The 17,122-nt window shown below is 34.7% G+C and overlaps 1 protein-coding gene across 9 annotated transcripts in view; it reads right to left on the reverse strand.

The window, feature by feature from the left end:
- The window catches only part of LOC145252556 (5-aminolevulinate synthase, erythroid-specific, mitochondrial-like), a 232,690-nt gene that overhangs the window by 79,601 nt on the left and 135,967 nt on the right, over positions 1 to 17,122 (reverse strand). The window contains exon 1 of one of the 9 annotated variants that reach the window (XM_080112109.1): positions 381 to 763. The exons of 7 other annotated variants lie outside the window; for them this stretch is intronic. The gene's annotated coding sequence lies outside the window, so the exon portion shown is untranslated. Of the gene's footprint in view, positions 1 to 380; positions 764 to 17,122 lie in introns of those variants that run through there. One more of the 9 variants, XM_080112116.1, reaches the window with a different exon arrangement.

Raw genomic sequence — 17,122 nt, forward strand, 5'->3', positions numbered from 1 at the left:
TAACTTTGACCCCTATTATTACCCCTTAACATTTATTGTTTAGGGCTCTAATCAAGTTATTAAGTTAGATCCATGTCCAAGGAACCTATATCTAAAATTTCAATTGTTTAGACCCAAAATTGTCGGAGGAGTTTGGTAGAGTTCTCAAAGGTCAAAAAAAGTGACTGGGCAAAGAGAATAAACTAACCCCTTCTCAAGGAGAGAAGGCAAAACCTGGGAGGGTGGACCTCCTAGAACTGCACAGAACTAAACTCCCATCGCAAAATCAACAAGGGACCATGTCATTACAGGAATGGTCTAATCTCTGTTGATTTTGGGGGGCCTGAGATAAAAAGCGAAAGTAGTTCAAGGAGACGTCTCCTACAGGAGAGCCGACTTACCTTTTTAAGAGTGTTGCAGAAATTTCAAGTGACAACGACAACGACGACGACGACCGCCTTATTAAGAAATTTTATTCCGAACTCTAGAGTTTATATACCCATTCTTTCTAAGGATGGGATCGTTTGTAATCAGGGGAAGATGTTAAACAACTCGAGTGGAATTATTCTTACCACCCACCCCGACTCAAAATGCAACGACATACACGGATTTAGAAAAAGTTGAAATTAGAAAAAAAAAAAAATCAAAACAAAAAACATCCTGTTTAATTTCACCAACAGGATTTGGTATGAGAGAAAAAAAAATCCCAGTCGGGAAAAACCACTTCAGTTGTTTTTCGTTTGCATAAGAACGTCAACACCAAGGGGTAATTGACTTGTATTACGTCTTTCGTTCGGTGTTATTGTTTTTAAGCATCTATGGTGATTTTTTTAATTTTTTTTTTTTTTTTTTTTTTTGCTAAAAGTTCACGCATTCCTATTTTTTTATTTTTTATTTTTTTAAAAGTTTTTCTCAACCCGAACATTAACTTTACTCTACACTTAGATGCATAAGATATTTGCGGACATAAATCATTTGATCAACTTATATAACAGATTATCTGGCCTTCGGGTCAAGGTCAGTGGAGTAGAAATCCTTCACGACTGAGACAATTTTTATTTTTGTTCCTTTTCTCCACATTAAAAAACGACCCTGGTGTCTAACTCTGTCCCGTGGGGAGGCATTGTAAATAGGAACTTATATAACAGAGCAGTTATTCTCTTTTATTTCATTAAAAAGAAAAAAAATACAAGGAAGTCACTACATATCAAGATCTAAGGCACTCGAGGATAAAGGTTAATGAGTATAATGGGGACAGTGAGACATTAGTGGTGGAAATTGAGAAGTATTTAAGAAGGAGAGCTCATCAACAAGAATTTGTTTACATTGGACTTGAAAGCAGCACTCCACTCCACTGCGGTACAGTATTTCACAAGCAACTATTTCTAAGAAAAAAAAAAAAAAAGAAGCTTTATGGAATTTGCGTTTCGATTTAGGCACAGATAAAGAGCAAGGGAAATTGTTGATAGTGGTTGTAGCTAGAGAAGTGTTTTTTTGCTAATGTTTTGAAAGAGGGGGAGAGACTATAGATTAAAGCTCAGTCGAGCACTTTCAATGAAGTTTTCAGAAACCAACGTGGGGGGGGGGCTTCTCGACCTTTAAATGAGATACACAGATATAGATATCTTTCAAATGTTCAATCAATAAATCATCAAAGAACATTCAATTTTCCTCTCATTTTTTTATGACTTGGGAGTCACCGCTTATCAAGGCCCAAAGGCCACTCGAGGGCAAAGGTTAATCCTCACTTCAATTGACCAGTTAACTATGTTACAATTTATTTTTTTCCTGGTTTCTTGGTTTTACCGGATTCAATTACAAAAATTCATCAGGTCTGGTGGAGTATCTTGGAAAAGGTGTACCATTCGTCGCTGTTAGGGGAGCCAAACTTAAATCTTAAATGGGGTGCGAATATTATATTATCCTGAATATTTAGGCAGGGTTTACTTATAACGGGAAGTATCCTTATGCCAGGTTGTCCTGATAAACCACTGTACAGAGAGAACTAAGACACTCGAGGATGGTGTCTAGTAGGCATTCAAGTTTTCATCCAGCTAAAAGTAAACAAAAAAAAAACTACAAAACCAACAACCAGAAAGTTGGTATTTTGTTGATTGGCATTGCCTCAGATGAATATCTAAAATCATATATATATATCTAATATATAAATGCTATATGTATGTCTGTCTCCATATTTTTAAACTCTTATCTCCTCCAAAACTAAAAGTAGCAGGGCGGCGCTAGGGTCCTAAATTGATTGGACTTTTTATGGACCGTTCTTTTATGCGTCTTTAGCCGGTTAAAATAGTTTTTAATTGGTCAAAAACGGGTCAAAATTGGAAAAATCCTTATACATTTTGTACATTCATCTTAGTTTATTTTTAATCAGTTCATATGCGTGTCACGTTGGTACAGTGGTAACGTCACCAGCTTTGAATGCTACAGTTTTGCTTTTGGTTTCGATTCTAGCTGATGGCACCCAAATACTTTTTTTTTTTTTTAAATTACGACTCTATAAAAATATATACGAAATCTGGACAAATTAAAATATCATGTTTAAGTATATTTCACGCCCGAGCAAAGCCCCTACACCCACCCACCGTTCTACAAGGGGGCAGTTCTAGAAAAGAAACTTTGTTTGTGTAACTTGCATTTAAATTTAGGCATAGATAAAGAGAGGGGGAAATTGTTGACAATGGTTGTAGATAGACAAGTGCTGGATTGTTGCTGCATGTTGTTAGAAACTACAAAATGTAATTAGATTTAATTTTTTTAATACTATTAGGCCAAGAGCCACTCAAGGATAAAGGTTACTGAGATTGAATGTTTCTTGACTGAGAGATGAAGGACAATAGTCTGAAAATTGGTGATCATTCTATGTTAAATTTAAAAAGCAACACAAACTTTTTCTGAAAGTTAAATAGTTATTTAGAGATTTTTCTAGATTAGTTGAAATCACACGAAAAGTACAATTTCATTTTTTTTTTCTGTGGCATGACCGCCGCCAGGACTGGTAGGGCTCCCCATTGGGGGGAGATTAAGACTCCTGAAACACTGAAGAATGCCGGGCAACTGTGCTTGTATTAATTGTTAATTGGCTGACCTTGCTGAAAGGAAGAGTTAAGTTATGAATTTTATTATTTTTGTGAAACCGACATATACATTTTGTTGTTTGATGGGAAAGTGACAATTTGAGGTCGTTTTGAGAACATACCGAATATGATTTCGTTTCTGAGGCCAGACGAGGGGTCATGGGGTTAACCTCCTTGATCGTGGGAACTGAAACTGCGAGCGTTCACAGAATCACAAGCACACAGGCAGAGAATCGGGAATTCCCCTGGAATGACGTACTGATTAGCGATTAGTTTAGACAGCAACCTACCCTACCCTGATACCTCTGTATATAAGCGAATACCGGAGCCAAAACCAATCAGTTGAAGCCGAATTTTGAGCAAATATGATCCTAATTGAAGAGTCGTCACTACACACCCTTCTCTACCCATCCATCGCTACCGCCAAAACTGAGAGTACTAAATCTAATTGAGACTCAATAGTGTGTTTTGTAAGAAATCAACAACAATTGTATATAAGTTTATATCATATTTTGTTAATTTAACTTGAATTAACTCGGTAGAATAGAGATATCTGAGTTTGTCTTTCTTTTGCATGCATGAAAATCTATTCACTTCCAGCGTGATACGGCATATCAACCCGAAGGTGAAAACAACACTGACCAATCTGATCAACAAGATCCTGCTGCGCTGAGAGAACTTGTGGAGAATTCCCTGTGAAGGTCAATCACGACGTGTATGTGACAAGGCATCCCTATTTAGGGATCGCTTAGGGTTCACCACTGGTTGCCAGTGACTAAGAAAGGTGACTTGTGACTAGGACCCCTCCACATTTTTTCATCACATGAACATGAGAAAATTACTGACTATAAATTTACAAAATGTTCAAATAGAATAAGGAATTTATAAATATCGTAAAACATGAAAGAAAAAAAAAATTGCATTCTTTGGACTACTGTTTTCATCTTGTTTATATATATATATATATATATATATATATATATATATATATTTCCCTCAAACCTCTGGCCTTGATGAGGGGGGGGGGAGAATAAAACTTACTGCTATAGTTTCAAATGATCTGAAATAAAAGCAAGGAGAGATTCGATTCCAAATATTTCTCATATGCTACATCTTCCCTCTTTTGGAAATAGGGTACGATTATGAATATCTCCAGTATCAATATACACTCTGAAATTTACATTATGTATGAAAACCAAAGAGGGGAGATATAACATATGAGGAATATTTGGAATCAAGACTCACCTTGCTGTTATTTCAGATCGTTTGAAACCATAGCAGCAAGTTTTAGTCTTCTTTCCATCAAGGCCAGAGGTTTGGGGGGAAATATCAGATATTTTGTAATTCATATGCAAAACTAGGAAAACAAATGACTATGATTGAAATATTGGTAAAGGTGCAGTATCTTTCCACCCTAAAAAAAAATCCTTTAAAATTACCACTATTATAGGTTTTCGGGGGTGCTGAATACAAAAATAATGTTTAAAATTTCAGGAAACGAGTAGTTTCCAAGACATGAAGAAATTATAGTTTCAAAAGGTGGGGGGGATCACTTTTCTATATTAATTTAACATAAAATGAACACCCACTTTATAATCACCTTTATAATCCTTTCAATGAAGCAGATTTGCTGCATTATTCCTATAATGTCCAGAAACAGATGTGTTAACATTGGAACAGTTCTTCACAGCAAAATTAACATTTACAATTTTCAGAGAGAATTGTCATTAAAATGGGAAAAGAGAAGAAATGGCAAGGCAAGATGAGGCGAGGAAGAGAGAAAAACAGGAAGAAAGAAAGATAAAGGGGGGAAAGAGAGGGAGAGAGAGAGGGGAAAAAGCAAATAAAATCCAGTCAAATAGTGATTAAAAAAAAATAAGGAGGTAAGGCCCTAGAGAGTTGGCAAAAATAAGCCTTTTCTTTAAACAAAAAAGATTTTAATCCAAAAGCAGAGAACAGATCCATATGGAGGTCTCTAGCGATTTAAGTGGGGATCTGCTTTTTCTGGATTAAAAAACAAAAAACAAAAGTGGAACACACATTCCTGCTATTTTAATATTTGGTTGCTTTGTGAGCAGCATTATAATAGTGAATGTTTTGTGATGTCATAGAAACAGGCAAAATGATGAACCCATCATAGTACTGTCAGCTCAGTCAGTATTTATTTGTCTTGAACAATATTCAAGTTATCCATAATTATACCAAGCAACACAATGCATTTGGAAATTACAAGTGCTAGGGTGCGTGATCAACAGATGAAAACCAGGCTCAAGTGTATAGAAACGATATGAGTGCATGCAACTTGACTTTGGATTAGATTGCATGGATATTGCCTACTTTAAATTGCATACCAACATCAGATGACGACGAACAAGATAATAAATTCTTCTGTTTAGAAATACAAAGAAAGACTCACATCACACAAGCGTGAGATTCAAAACAAGACTTTTCCTCTTTCTGGTGTTAGCCTGCATGCTAGCTGGACATGTTTTTTTTTTTTTTGTTTTTTTTTTTTTACATGGGGGTCACCACTTATCAAGGCCCGAAGGCCACTCAGGGATGTTATTGCATGTACAGTAATCAATGAGATAGTATTGTAGTAATCATTAGTATTGGGGGTTTTGATAGAGTGTCTTACTTAAGGGGGCGGTTTGTCAGGAGTTTGTTTATGTTGGACTTGAAGGCATCCAAGTTGTAGCCAGGAGGAAAGCAGGCAGACGGAACAGAGTTCCACAGGCATGCACTTCTAAGAAAGAAGCTTTGTTCATGGAATCTACGTTTTGATTTAGGCATAGATAAAGAATAGGGAAAGTTTTTGACAGTGGATTCAGCTAGACGGGTGTTTTTTGTAAAAGATTGGCGAGGGGGGACCAGAGATTGGAGTTCAGACGAGCACCTGCCATGGAAATAATGATAAAACAAAGACAGGCTCGCAACGTCTCTTCTGTGAGAGAGAGGTTGCAGGGAAGAGAAAAGGGCATCCCCCACTAAGCCATAAAGTCTATTTTGTACTCTGTCAAGGCAGGATAGGCTGTTTTTAGCAGCTCCTGCCCAGATGTGGCAGCAGTACTCCATCCTTGGACGTACTTGGTTTTTATAACTCTACATTTTTAGATGGATTTACTGACATGTTTAACATAAGACATCTTATAGGTTGCAATTATAGTTCACACATATTCAGTCACAATTCTTTTTTACTGATTGCAGTACTACTTTCTCAGAATTTTCCCAAAATACATTGCTCAAGCATCTCTCTATAAATTGTTTACCCTTGCAATTCATGTGTATTTCAATTGTGTTTAGGAACTATTACGGTGACTCTTGTTTACATCTTTTATATTCACCACTTTTTATGTATCATGTTTTATTATGTGCCTCTTACGTTTGGCTTTGATAAAGCTTCACTATGAGAATAACTGTGCGTATATTTGAATTCACTGTTTCTACATCGTTGTCTTTTGTTCTATTTATATTCTTGACCACAGTATTACTTACTGAGAATAGTCCCCAGATACTATCAAAATAAGTCGTATCTACTTTAATGCATTCTCTATAAATTGTTTGCCTTGGTAATTCATGTAAATTTCGATTGTATTCAAGTCATTTATATAGAATTAGTATGACTTTAAAAGACATATCAGTAGTAAGGACCTAGTTGGGGGGGTCTTTGGAGAATGTGGAGTTGTTCCATTGCTCCCAGAGTGGTAATACCTATTAGGGTATCAGGCTGTCTGCAGATACTGGTTTCCTGACCAAAACTTCACTAAAAATTACAGGCTACTGGGGACCACCTGTGAATTCATATTCCCATGACACCTCTTCCTTTGGAGGAAGCTGGTTCATCCCACCGAGAGTGAATACCATACAACAACAATTACCTTAAGTAACTATGTAATTTTGTTCCAATTATTGGTAGAAGAACATCCGTCCCAGGACAGATAACATTAATCCCACTAACAGAACAGTTTATATCTCCTTACAGATTAAAATCAAGATATAATGATATGAAACCTTATCTTTAGAATTCTTTTTCCAATTTTTATCAAAATCTACAAAATGATTTGATTCTAGAAAATGTCCAAAACTTAAAGGTTTTTATGAAGAAATTGAAATTCAAGGAAGGAGTGCGATGACTAGGGATCAAATTTAATGCAAATCTGAAATATACGAGGCTTGTTTCAAAAGTAAAGCCTCCTATTTTTTTAACTCAAAAGTTGAAAAGATACGAATACAGGAATGCTAACATTAAAATAAGTGACCTTTTGTGCTCCAGAATTTATTTTTCTACATAGTCACCATCATTCTCAATGCACTTTTGCCAGGAATTCAATGACAGAGGTTGCTTTCTAATAGTCTTACACTGTCAACATAGAAATTAATCTTTCAGGTCACAAATGCATAAGTTCAGTCATCATTTCAATGCAATTTGAAATCTCTTCTGATTCAATTCAAGCGGAATAAAAAAATTTGGAATGCCGCTTGTAAATATTTTATTTTTCAAATGGGTGGTTGTATCAAATATTATGCCTCCTAAAAACCCTTTAAAACACTCCGAAGAGGCTGAAATTTAGAAAATAATTGATGTCTGATACCTATTCTTAAAACTTCTGAAAATTCGGAAGTATCCGAATTTCTACAAAAGGTTTTTTTTTTCATTCCTTTTTACCCTCTTTGCATAAAACTAAATTGAACTAAATATAGTCCACATTCAAACCCTTTACATCTAGCAACTATGTTTCAAAATTTATAATGATCGGTTCATTAGTTTAGAAAAGGTAAACATGCATATTTACTTATTCAAGTGCGACCAATGTAAATAGAAGGCCCTTTCACTAAAATCATGTAATCTTGTGACATCACAGAATAAATTACAATGGCCACGGGTAGACCATAGATGGCGATTACAAGAATAGAGTTATTTTCTATTTCAATGCTTAAAGAAATTGCTGAGGGATTTATAAAACTGGTTCAAGAGTGACTGCATTTTATTTTACAAAAGATAAAATATTATTTTATATTTTGACACATGCAATTAAAAAACTGTGGCATTTTATTCTGTATTTTATTCTGCGATGTCAGCAAATTATGCAGCTTTGGTGGAATGGCCTTCTATTTACGTTGGCCACACTTGAAAAAGCAAGTAAAGGAATCCTATTCATCGTCATCACTTCTGTTCAGTCACAGTAGACAATGGAGTCTCCCTGCAAGGGTAGCTGAGTGTGTAATTGTGAGGCAAGTGTCGCACAATCCTCAACCACACTTCTAAATCGGCACTGTTTGAATCCAGTGGCAAGGAAAAGTTCAGGATGACTGGAACCAATGTCGAGATAAGCGGAGAGCACATAAAGCACCTGTAAGTTCCAAATGGTCATGCATATTAGTACTGACCAGGCTCAATGTTGCTTAACTTTGGTGATTTAATGGAACTGGTATGTCAATGTCATTATGTCGTATACATAGAAAATATATACACATACATAGCTTTATATACATAGAAATATACATACACATACATAACTTCATATACAAAAGTATATACACATAACTTCATATACCTAAAAATATATACACATACTTAACTTCATATACCTAAAAATATATACACATACTTAACTTCATATACATAAAAATATATACACATACTTAACTTCATATACATAAAAATATATACACATACTTAACTTCATATACATAAAAATATATACACATACTTAACTTCATATACATAAAAATATATACACATACTTAACTTCATATACATCAAAATATATACACATACTTAACTTCATATACATAAAAATATATACACATACTTAACTTCATATACATAAAAATATATACACATACTTAACTTCATATACATATTATATACACATACTTAACTTCATATACATAGAGATGCGATAAGTAATATAGAAATGAATGTGTATGTGTACTCATCTCACTTAAATAGTCAAATAAGTAAATTTAATTTCATGCGCAAAGAGGAGATGCTTAATCTTATTAATAACTGATAATAATAAAAAAAGAAAGGAAAGAGTTTCTTTCACTTATTTTTAATGCATTAAAAAAAGAGAGGGGAAAATTGGCAGGAGAGAGAGGAGATGAGGGAGTGAGCGATAGTTAAGAGAAGTTTTAAAAGAAAGATATTTTACACTTTTTTAACCGCTTCTATTTTATTGCTTATGGTGCCGAGCAATGCCGGGTAGCTCTGCTATTAAGTAATATTTTTTAATTGAAAACAGAGATTCACCGAGTCAATACCTTATTATCTTTATTTTCTATTTACTCAGTATTTGCCAGTCGGGTTATTGGTACGAAAGCCACAACGTGCTGTGCGAGTTAACGCAAGCGAGAATAAACAACCTGCAAGCTGTCACCTGTGGAAGGAAAAATCTGTCATAATCTTGTGAGACTAGGGGGACATGTATTCCTCCCTTGGTTGTATCAGTTTTAAATATGATTTGATTTTTTTGTTTTGTTTTGTTTTACACGGTGGTCACCACATATCAAGGCCCGGAAGCCACTCAGGGATAAGGGTTATTGCAAGTACAGTACGTTAGTGTGGAGATTTAATGAAGTGTTTACTTAAGAGGGCGGTTCATTAGGAATTTGTTAACGCTGGACTTAGACATCTGGTTTACAGCATATCAACCATTTTGGGGTTATTTAACGCTAAATCTGATTATTTTGGTAAAAAATTTTATCCTTCAAGTTTTTTTGTTTTTTTTACAAAGGAGTCACGGCTTCTCAAGGCCTGGAGGCCACTCGGGGAGAAGGGTTAATGAGTGTACGGTAGTCAATGGGACAATATTGTAGTAATCGTTAATAGTGGAAATTTGGTAAATTGGATTACTTAAGGGGACGAGTTTAGGAAATAATCATTATATAATTTATATATACATATATATATATATATATATATATATATATATAGTTATTTAGGTAGCATGTTTTCATTCAAACAAGTATTGTTGAATAGCAGAGTGTTTTTTGCTTAATAAGCTTTTTTTTTTTTGTAATTTTTCAATTTTTTGAATTGTCGTTCTTATTTCACGGTCGTATCTGCACAAGAAAGCTCCATAGTTCATCTGTTTTTTCTTTGGTTGTCACTCTGCAAAAAAAACATCCAAAAAGAAAAAAAAAAAGAAAACAAGCAAAAAACAACCATGATCAAACTGTCCTCTTCGATAATCAATTTCTCTTAAGTAACCTTCTTCCCATTATAACCATTGTTTTTAATTTCCAATCCAACTGACAATCTTCTTAATCCCTATCTTCGAGTAAACTGTGGGTCTTGATAAAGTGACCAATTATTGAAAAAAACAAAACAAAATTTGATTAAAAAAAAAATAATAATTAAAATATATAATTTTTACTTTACTGTTTTTTTTCATCCCAAATAAGGAGTTACTATTTGAGACCAGATTTGTAGGGATACTATGTAAAGAGTTGGGTACTATGTAAAGAGTTGGGTACTATGTAAAGAGTTGGGTACTATGTAAAGAGTTGGGTACTATGTAAAGAGTTGGATACTATGTAAAGAGTTGGATACTATGTAAAGAGTTGGATACTATGTAAAGAGTTGGATACTATGTAAAGAGTTGGATACTATGTAAAGAGTTGGATACTATGTAAAGAGTTGGGTACTATGTAAAGAGTTGGGTACTATGTAAAGAGTTGGATACTATGTAAAGAGTTGGATACTATGTAAAGAGTTGGGTACTATGTAAAGAGTTGGATACTATGTAAAGAGTTGGGTACTATGTAAAGAGTTGGGTACTATGTAAAGAGTTGGGTCTTTCTTTATTAAATTTAACAGTTAATGGTAAGTACGTTTACTTTTACTCCAACTAGAACATCCATAACCAATTGAGTCAGTATTTGTTACATATATTATTAAATACAGGAGCAACACCGATTTTTCAGCAACTGATGGCCTGATACATCTTTTAAACCACACAAAATCGCAAGATAAATTTTACAATCCAGCTGCCATCAAAATAGTTTACTAGACAACTACAAGATAACTCTATGTATAGTTGCCATCATTCTTTTGCTTACACTAAACCTGCTGGTGGTAGTCTTCCTTTATTTTGAGATTATATCGTATTTTGCTGAAATTTAACTCTAGCTATAGCTTCACATGTAAAATAAAGGTAGCAATACGGATCTGTTTTCATCAAAGCAAAATTGAACTGTTAAAAACATTTGACAGTGGTGTTTCGGTTTATGGACATGGTCAGTACAGTCAGGGAAGTAAGGGTCTGCGAGGGAATTCCGAAGTCTAGGGAAGAAGTTATTTGAGTAGAATAATTTATGGTATTTAGGGATCTCTACAGTGTAGGGGTGAGATTTTGCTGCTTGTCAGGTTTGTTGGGGGGGAGGGTATTTATGTTGAATGGAGTACTAATGCTTTGAGTTTGTTTGATTAAAATGCTTGTAAAATAGGTACAGAGATACATTTTAGTGATGAGACAGAGATTGGACTTTGGTCAACAGTGTGGGGCCTATTAGGTTGGCAACTCTTTTTTTTTTAACCTTGTCTCCGAGTGAAAACTAGTGGCAGATGCACCAGTCAAGGTGTGGCAAAAATATTCTATATTTTCATAGATGGTCGAGTAATGGCTTTTCGAATACTAGAAACCAGAAAGTACCATATGATGGTGTTCTGCAGTAGTTAACACCCCTATATCTATGATGGTATAGGTTCGTCTGGCGCTATGTAAGCCAGACATTTCTGCCATCGAGCAGAGAGCACACACAGTTTAACCGCTCACAGTGAACATCAGTACTCTTTCACCTTAATATTGTAACCCCCCACCCTAAACAGGACCACAACAGTTGGTTATATGTGTGCACCAGTGCTTGATATGTAATTATTTTGTACGCATTTTGAACATATGTGAAATATTCACATTTTAAAACTGTTAAACTATTTTCTGTTTCACATTCACCTTTTTTAAACTGCTAAAACTGTAAAAAAAAATGTGAAACATCCATTGTTTTCTTTTCATGTTTCTGTAAATAAATATATTTTCAAAATATCTAAATAGTTTGACAAAATATATAACATTAACTTAAATAGACATTGTTATTTGAAAAAATATGCGATTAAAAAATAAAAACAAAAATCAATGGATAAAGTTTACATATTTTTATTATTGGTGGTGGTGGGGGGGGGAATAAACATAAAATATAGTTAAACAGTTTTAAATTCAAATATAAGTATGAATCCAGTAGATGATATTGCTGAAACATTTATTTTTAAATTGGCAACGATTGTAATAGATTGTGCAGTTTTAAATAAAACATATTTAAATAAAGTACATGAAAAAAAAAAAAAAAAAAAAAACGAACTAAGTTTGAAAAAAAATATAATTAATTACTGGAACAAATGTACAAAGCGAGCAAACAAGAGAGAGAAAATAAATGTTGGTTGTTTTATCTTTGGCATCACCGTGAATTTTTTTTTTCATTAGCATAAAAAGAAATGTAAAAACCAAGCGAGAGAGAGAGAGAGAGAGAGTTGGGAAGAATATATACAGAGAGAGAGAGAGGGAGAGTTAGAGAGGAAATACAAACTGACACCTTAAAATGTAAGAAAATGAACACAACAATTTACTAAGAGGGCAAAAGTAGGTATCATTGCGACGCCATATTTGAAAGGTACATTAGTGTTCATTTAGCATACAAATACCGTTAATCTGGAATATAGGAATAGTCAAAGGTTAACCAATCAGAATGAGTGGAATTAGTCTGGGGAGACTTTATTATTTTTGAATCAGAAAAGGGAAAGATTATGTTATGTCTAAGAGTTTATGATCCATTTAGGAAGGGTGCAAGTACAATATATGTATAATGTTCATATTTCCTCCTGAGCACAGTAGGAGAACTTGATATTTAGAGGGATTTCATTATAACGACTAAATGTGTCTAAAATGTCGTTGTAAAGTTACATATGATAGTGGCTAATAGTCTAGACATAATAAATTTGTATGTTACATCTGTTGTTGCAAACCTATGGTATTTTGGTTCAGTGGGGAATTTCTGCAATCAAAATATTATATATGAAGATAATCAAATGTGTATATATATAATATCTAAATTCTTCCTTTAATTATATGGCAAAATCACATTGTGACACTGATTTCCATTAGATCACTGAAGTTAAGCAATGTTGAGCCAGGTCAGTATAAAAAAATGGGTTATCATTTGGGACTTCCAGGTGCTGTATGTGCTCTCCACTTATCTTGGCATTGTTTCCAGTCGTCCTAAACTTCTCCTTGCCACTAGACTTAAGTAGTGCCGATTCAGGAGAGGTGGTGGTTGGAGAGTGCGCACCACTTGCCTCACAATTACATGCGGAGCTACCTTTACAGAGAGTATCCATTGTCTTTCGAGACTTCCATTCAAGTAAATCATGTTGACACACTGGTTCACATTAGATCACTGAAGTTAAGCAATGCCGAGCTTGGTTAGTACCAGATAGGTGACCATTTGGGAATACCAGTTCACAGTGGGCTAAACGACCGATTTTGGGGAAATTCGCTTTTGATTCATTAAATACAAATATAAATTACTAGGAACAGTTGTTATTATAGTAAAATTTGACAAGGAATCCATTTTTGAGGTCTATTTCAAGCATAGAACAACAGAAATCAAAATATAGCAATTTTCATGACCCCACGTCTAAGATTGACATGCCGATAATTTTCAGTTTTTTTCTGAAGAATGTACACATAATTACATCATTTCATGGTAGCAGCACCACTTGATTGACCACTTGATGACCAGCCAGCACACCCCATTGTGCAGCCGTTTTGCAATCCGATTGGGTTTTCTTTACTCAGTAATTTACTAGTACTTTTTTCACCCGCCACTACAGAAACTGATAAACATTTCAAATCAGTTTCTGTGTTTGGGATTTGCAAGCGGTGTGCTTGCTTGTTTTGTGTTTAGTTTTTGAGGTTGGAAAGGTTTTTTTTGGTCATAAAGCTTTTGTTTCAGCATTACCAATTTGAGTCACTAGAACTAGGAGAGTGGGCCGGCCTGGGGGAGGGGGCGATTTGATTATCGTTTATGTACTCTAGTTTTTCGGGCTAAGATTGTCATTATCTTTTGAGTTCCATAAGGTGCTTAAAGATGTAATTCCATGGTGATATGCCATCTCTATGGAAATTCCACAGCACATTTATCTGGATAAGCTCTCAATTAGGATATTTACATTGACTTTCTATTTACATTGACATATAAATAGAAAGTTTGGTGGCACCCGAGAGAAAGCAAATTTATAATCCAGATGAAGTGTGTGTATTTCATTAAGTTCACTTGTGTAACATATCGTATCATTTTTCATTTCAGCGTAGAAAATTATGAAAGATGGCATTCAAGCTATTGATCGAGGAAGACGAAAAATCTAAAGCCAAGACTGATCTAAAGAGACTCGTTGAACTCTTCCAGTTATCATACAATGTTGAGTTGACTGCTGCTCAATTAGATTTACTGAGACCATGTTTAAAGAACTGCCATACAAGGGAGAAACGTCAATTCCATGATAAACACATTAAGGTAGATTGGAAAGAACTTGCTGGTTTCGCGAAAGACAAGACTGTATTGCCAATTCCATCATATGAGGATCAGGGGAAGAGCAATGAGGAAGTCATTAGATGAGTTTGGAAGCAGGAAACAGCTGAAAACTCGAACTGATGATCTGTGGAAGCAAGTGCAGGCATTAACAAAAGAGGAAGATTTCACTGAATCTAGAGTTTTGGGGTTGCTGTTGACTAGATGTACTGATAAAAAGGACGTTAGGGATTTGGGTAAGGATTTGTGGGACAATGATACAAGCAGTAAAAAAACTCTCTGTAGAAACAGATCTTGTAGTTTACACTGATTGTCACCTTGGTAGAGAGACATACACTAACCTCAAACGTGTTTTGAAGTCTGGAGGTTTCAACATTCTCCCAGCATGGAAACATCTGCGTCAAGTCTGCTATCTCCCACAACCTCTGCTATCTCCCACAACCTCATGTTGGTGTGCACTTCTACCTGCTTTGAGCCTCACTGCAAATCGCATCTTGGAAAATTTGATAGTAGTTGATCTTAACGGCATTAATACACTCAACATAAAGTACAAGTTTGGGTTTAATGGTAGTCGAGGTCATACAATTTTCAAACAGAAGAAGAATGAACAGACTAACAACCTGATTTTGTCTGTTGGAGCTCAAGCGTGACAATGGAGTTGCAGTTTGGACACAAAGTATGGCAAATACATCCAAGACACAATGGTGCTTTGATGATTCAGACTGGTAATACAGCTAGAAGATTGTTGCATTGTTCCAGTATGATATCAACTTTGCCTCATCGCTACCAACATAGGATGTTGGAGTTTGGCATGAAATTGTCAGTAATTTTGCGGATCATGAGCTCAAAGAAAAAGATCAACATTGAGGCATACAAGCAGTTTTGTATTGATCTGAATATTTTTCTCTTGAGTGAGTTTCCAAAAGAGATTAATAGCAATTTACCTAATCCTTGAATTAGCATCACACCATCACTTCATAAAATTTTGGCACATTCCTGAGAGCTGAACGAGGGCTTTGGTTTGGGATCCCTGGACGAATCTGGTTTAGAGGGGAATAACAAGATTCTCCGTGGTATTCTAACCAAATTCTCAAGGAAAATCAGTCAGCAGAGTAACCTTGAGGATACCCTCAACAGATTATGGCTAGAATCTGATCCAATTGTTAATTTCGAGAGAGCAAAAGGAAAGGCCTACTGCAAAGTGTGTCAAGTGAGAGGGCACTCAACACGCTATTGTCCAGAGCGGCATATCAAAGAAGGACCTCTTGCTCTAGAAGAAGCGCTTTTTCAGTCTCTACTTGAATAAAAACATGGATTTATAAGACCTTGTTCAGTTTTTTTATTTGTAATAAAACTGTGCATGGATGTTTGATTTTTTTTATCATCCTATCTTAATGTCTGAATAGAGGGCAATACTCTGCATAGATATTTATTGTATTTGTGTTTTAGGCCAATGTTTCAGTTAGGGGACTTGTTAAATTTGCGTAAAACCTTATATACAGTTAACCAGTGTATTGCAAAGGCAATCATCAGGGATTAGATGTTTATCCATAATTTTTTGCAGCTGTAACTTGATTTTTTAAATTGTTTTTTACCCAAAATCCAGCAAAAGTCATAACTTTTTAATATTTCTGAAATCATTTACAACTGATTTTGAAAGGATGAAGGTTCTAGAGGGTGCCCAACTGCTAGTTTACCATTTGCAAAACAAAAGAAATGAAAACAGGTTATTAAGAACATTGAGCTTCGTCGATATGGATAAATATTCTCGAAAAATGATGAAATTGGCGAACAAATCACTAAAATTTGAAAATACTCATGTTTTTAATCTCAATATATTTTCTAAACCGAGAACTGGCACAAAAGTATTTCAAACTGATCATATAGTGCATTAAAAGAGCTTTTTTGATCATATATGGTTTAGTATGTGCCTTTTTTTTGATCATATATGGTTTAGTATGTGCCTTTTTTTTGATCATATATGGTTTAGTATGTGCCTTTTTTTCTTGGAAGATGAAATTTGACGTTAAAAATCCTGAAAAAAATGACTAGATTTTGTACATTTTTGGTGTGAATTTTTAAAAGTACGTACTTTTTTTTCGAAAAAACTACTCAAAAACTGCAGAATGAAAGTGATATGGACACCAACTATAATTTTTTAGTGGTCCATATGTAAGTTTAAAGTGACCTTATAACACATTTGGGACCTCATTGTTCCAATTTTCAAAATATGGTGATCGAACAGAAAATTTTAAGATAAAAAAATCCAAATCCAAAATGTTTTGTCATGTCTACCAAATTAAAAATGCCATAACTTGAGAAATACTTAAGGTAAAGATCTCATTTATATGGCATTTGATCACAAATTTTATACTCTCTAAAGATAAACTGATCCAAAGGCTGCTTAAGCCCACTGTGATTTGTGCTGTATGTAGGAGGACGTTAACACCTGCCTGCAAAAATGA

This window comes from Euprymna scolopes, chromosome 29 (assembly GCF_053919585.1).
Source record: "Euprymna scolopes isolate OS-2025 chromosome 29, ASM5391958v1, whole genome shotgun sequence".
Classification (NCBI taxonomy): Eukaryota; Metazoa; Mollusca; class Cephalopoda; order Sepiida; family Sepiolidae; genus Euprymna; species Euprymna scolopes.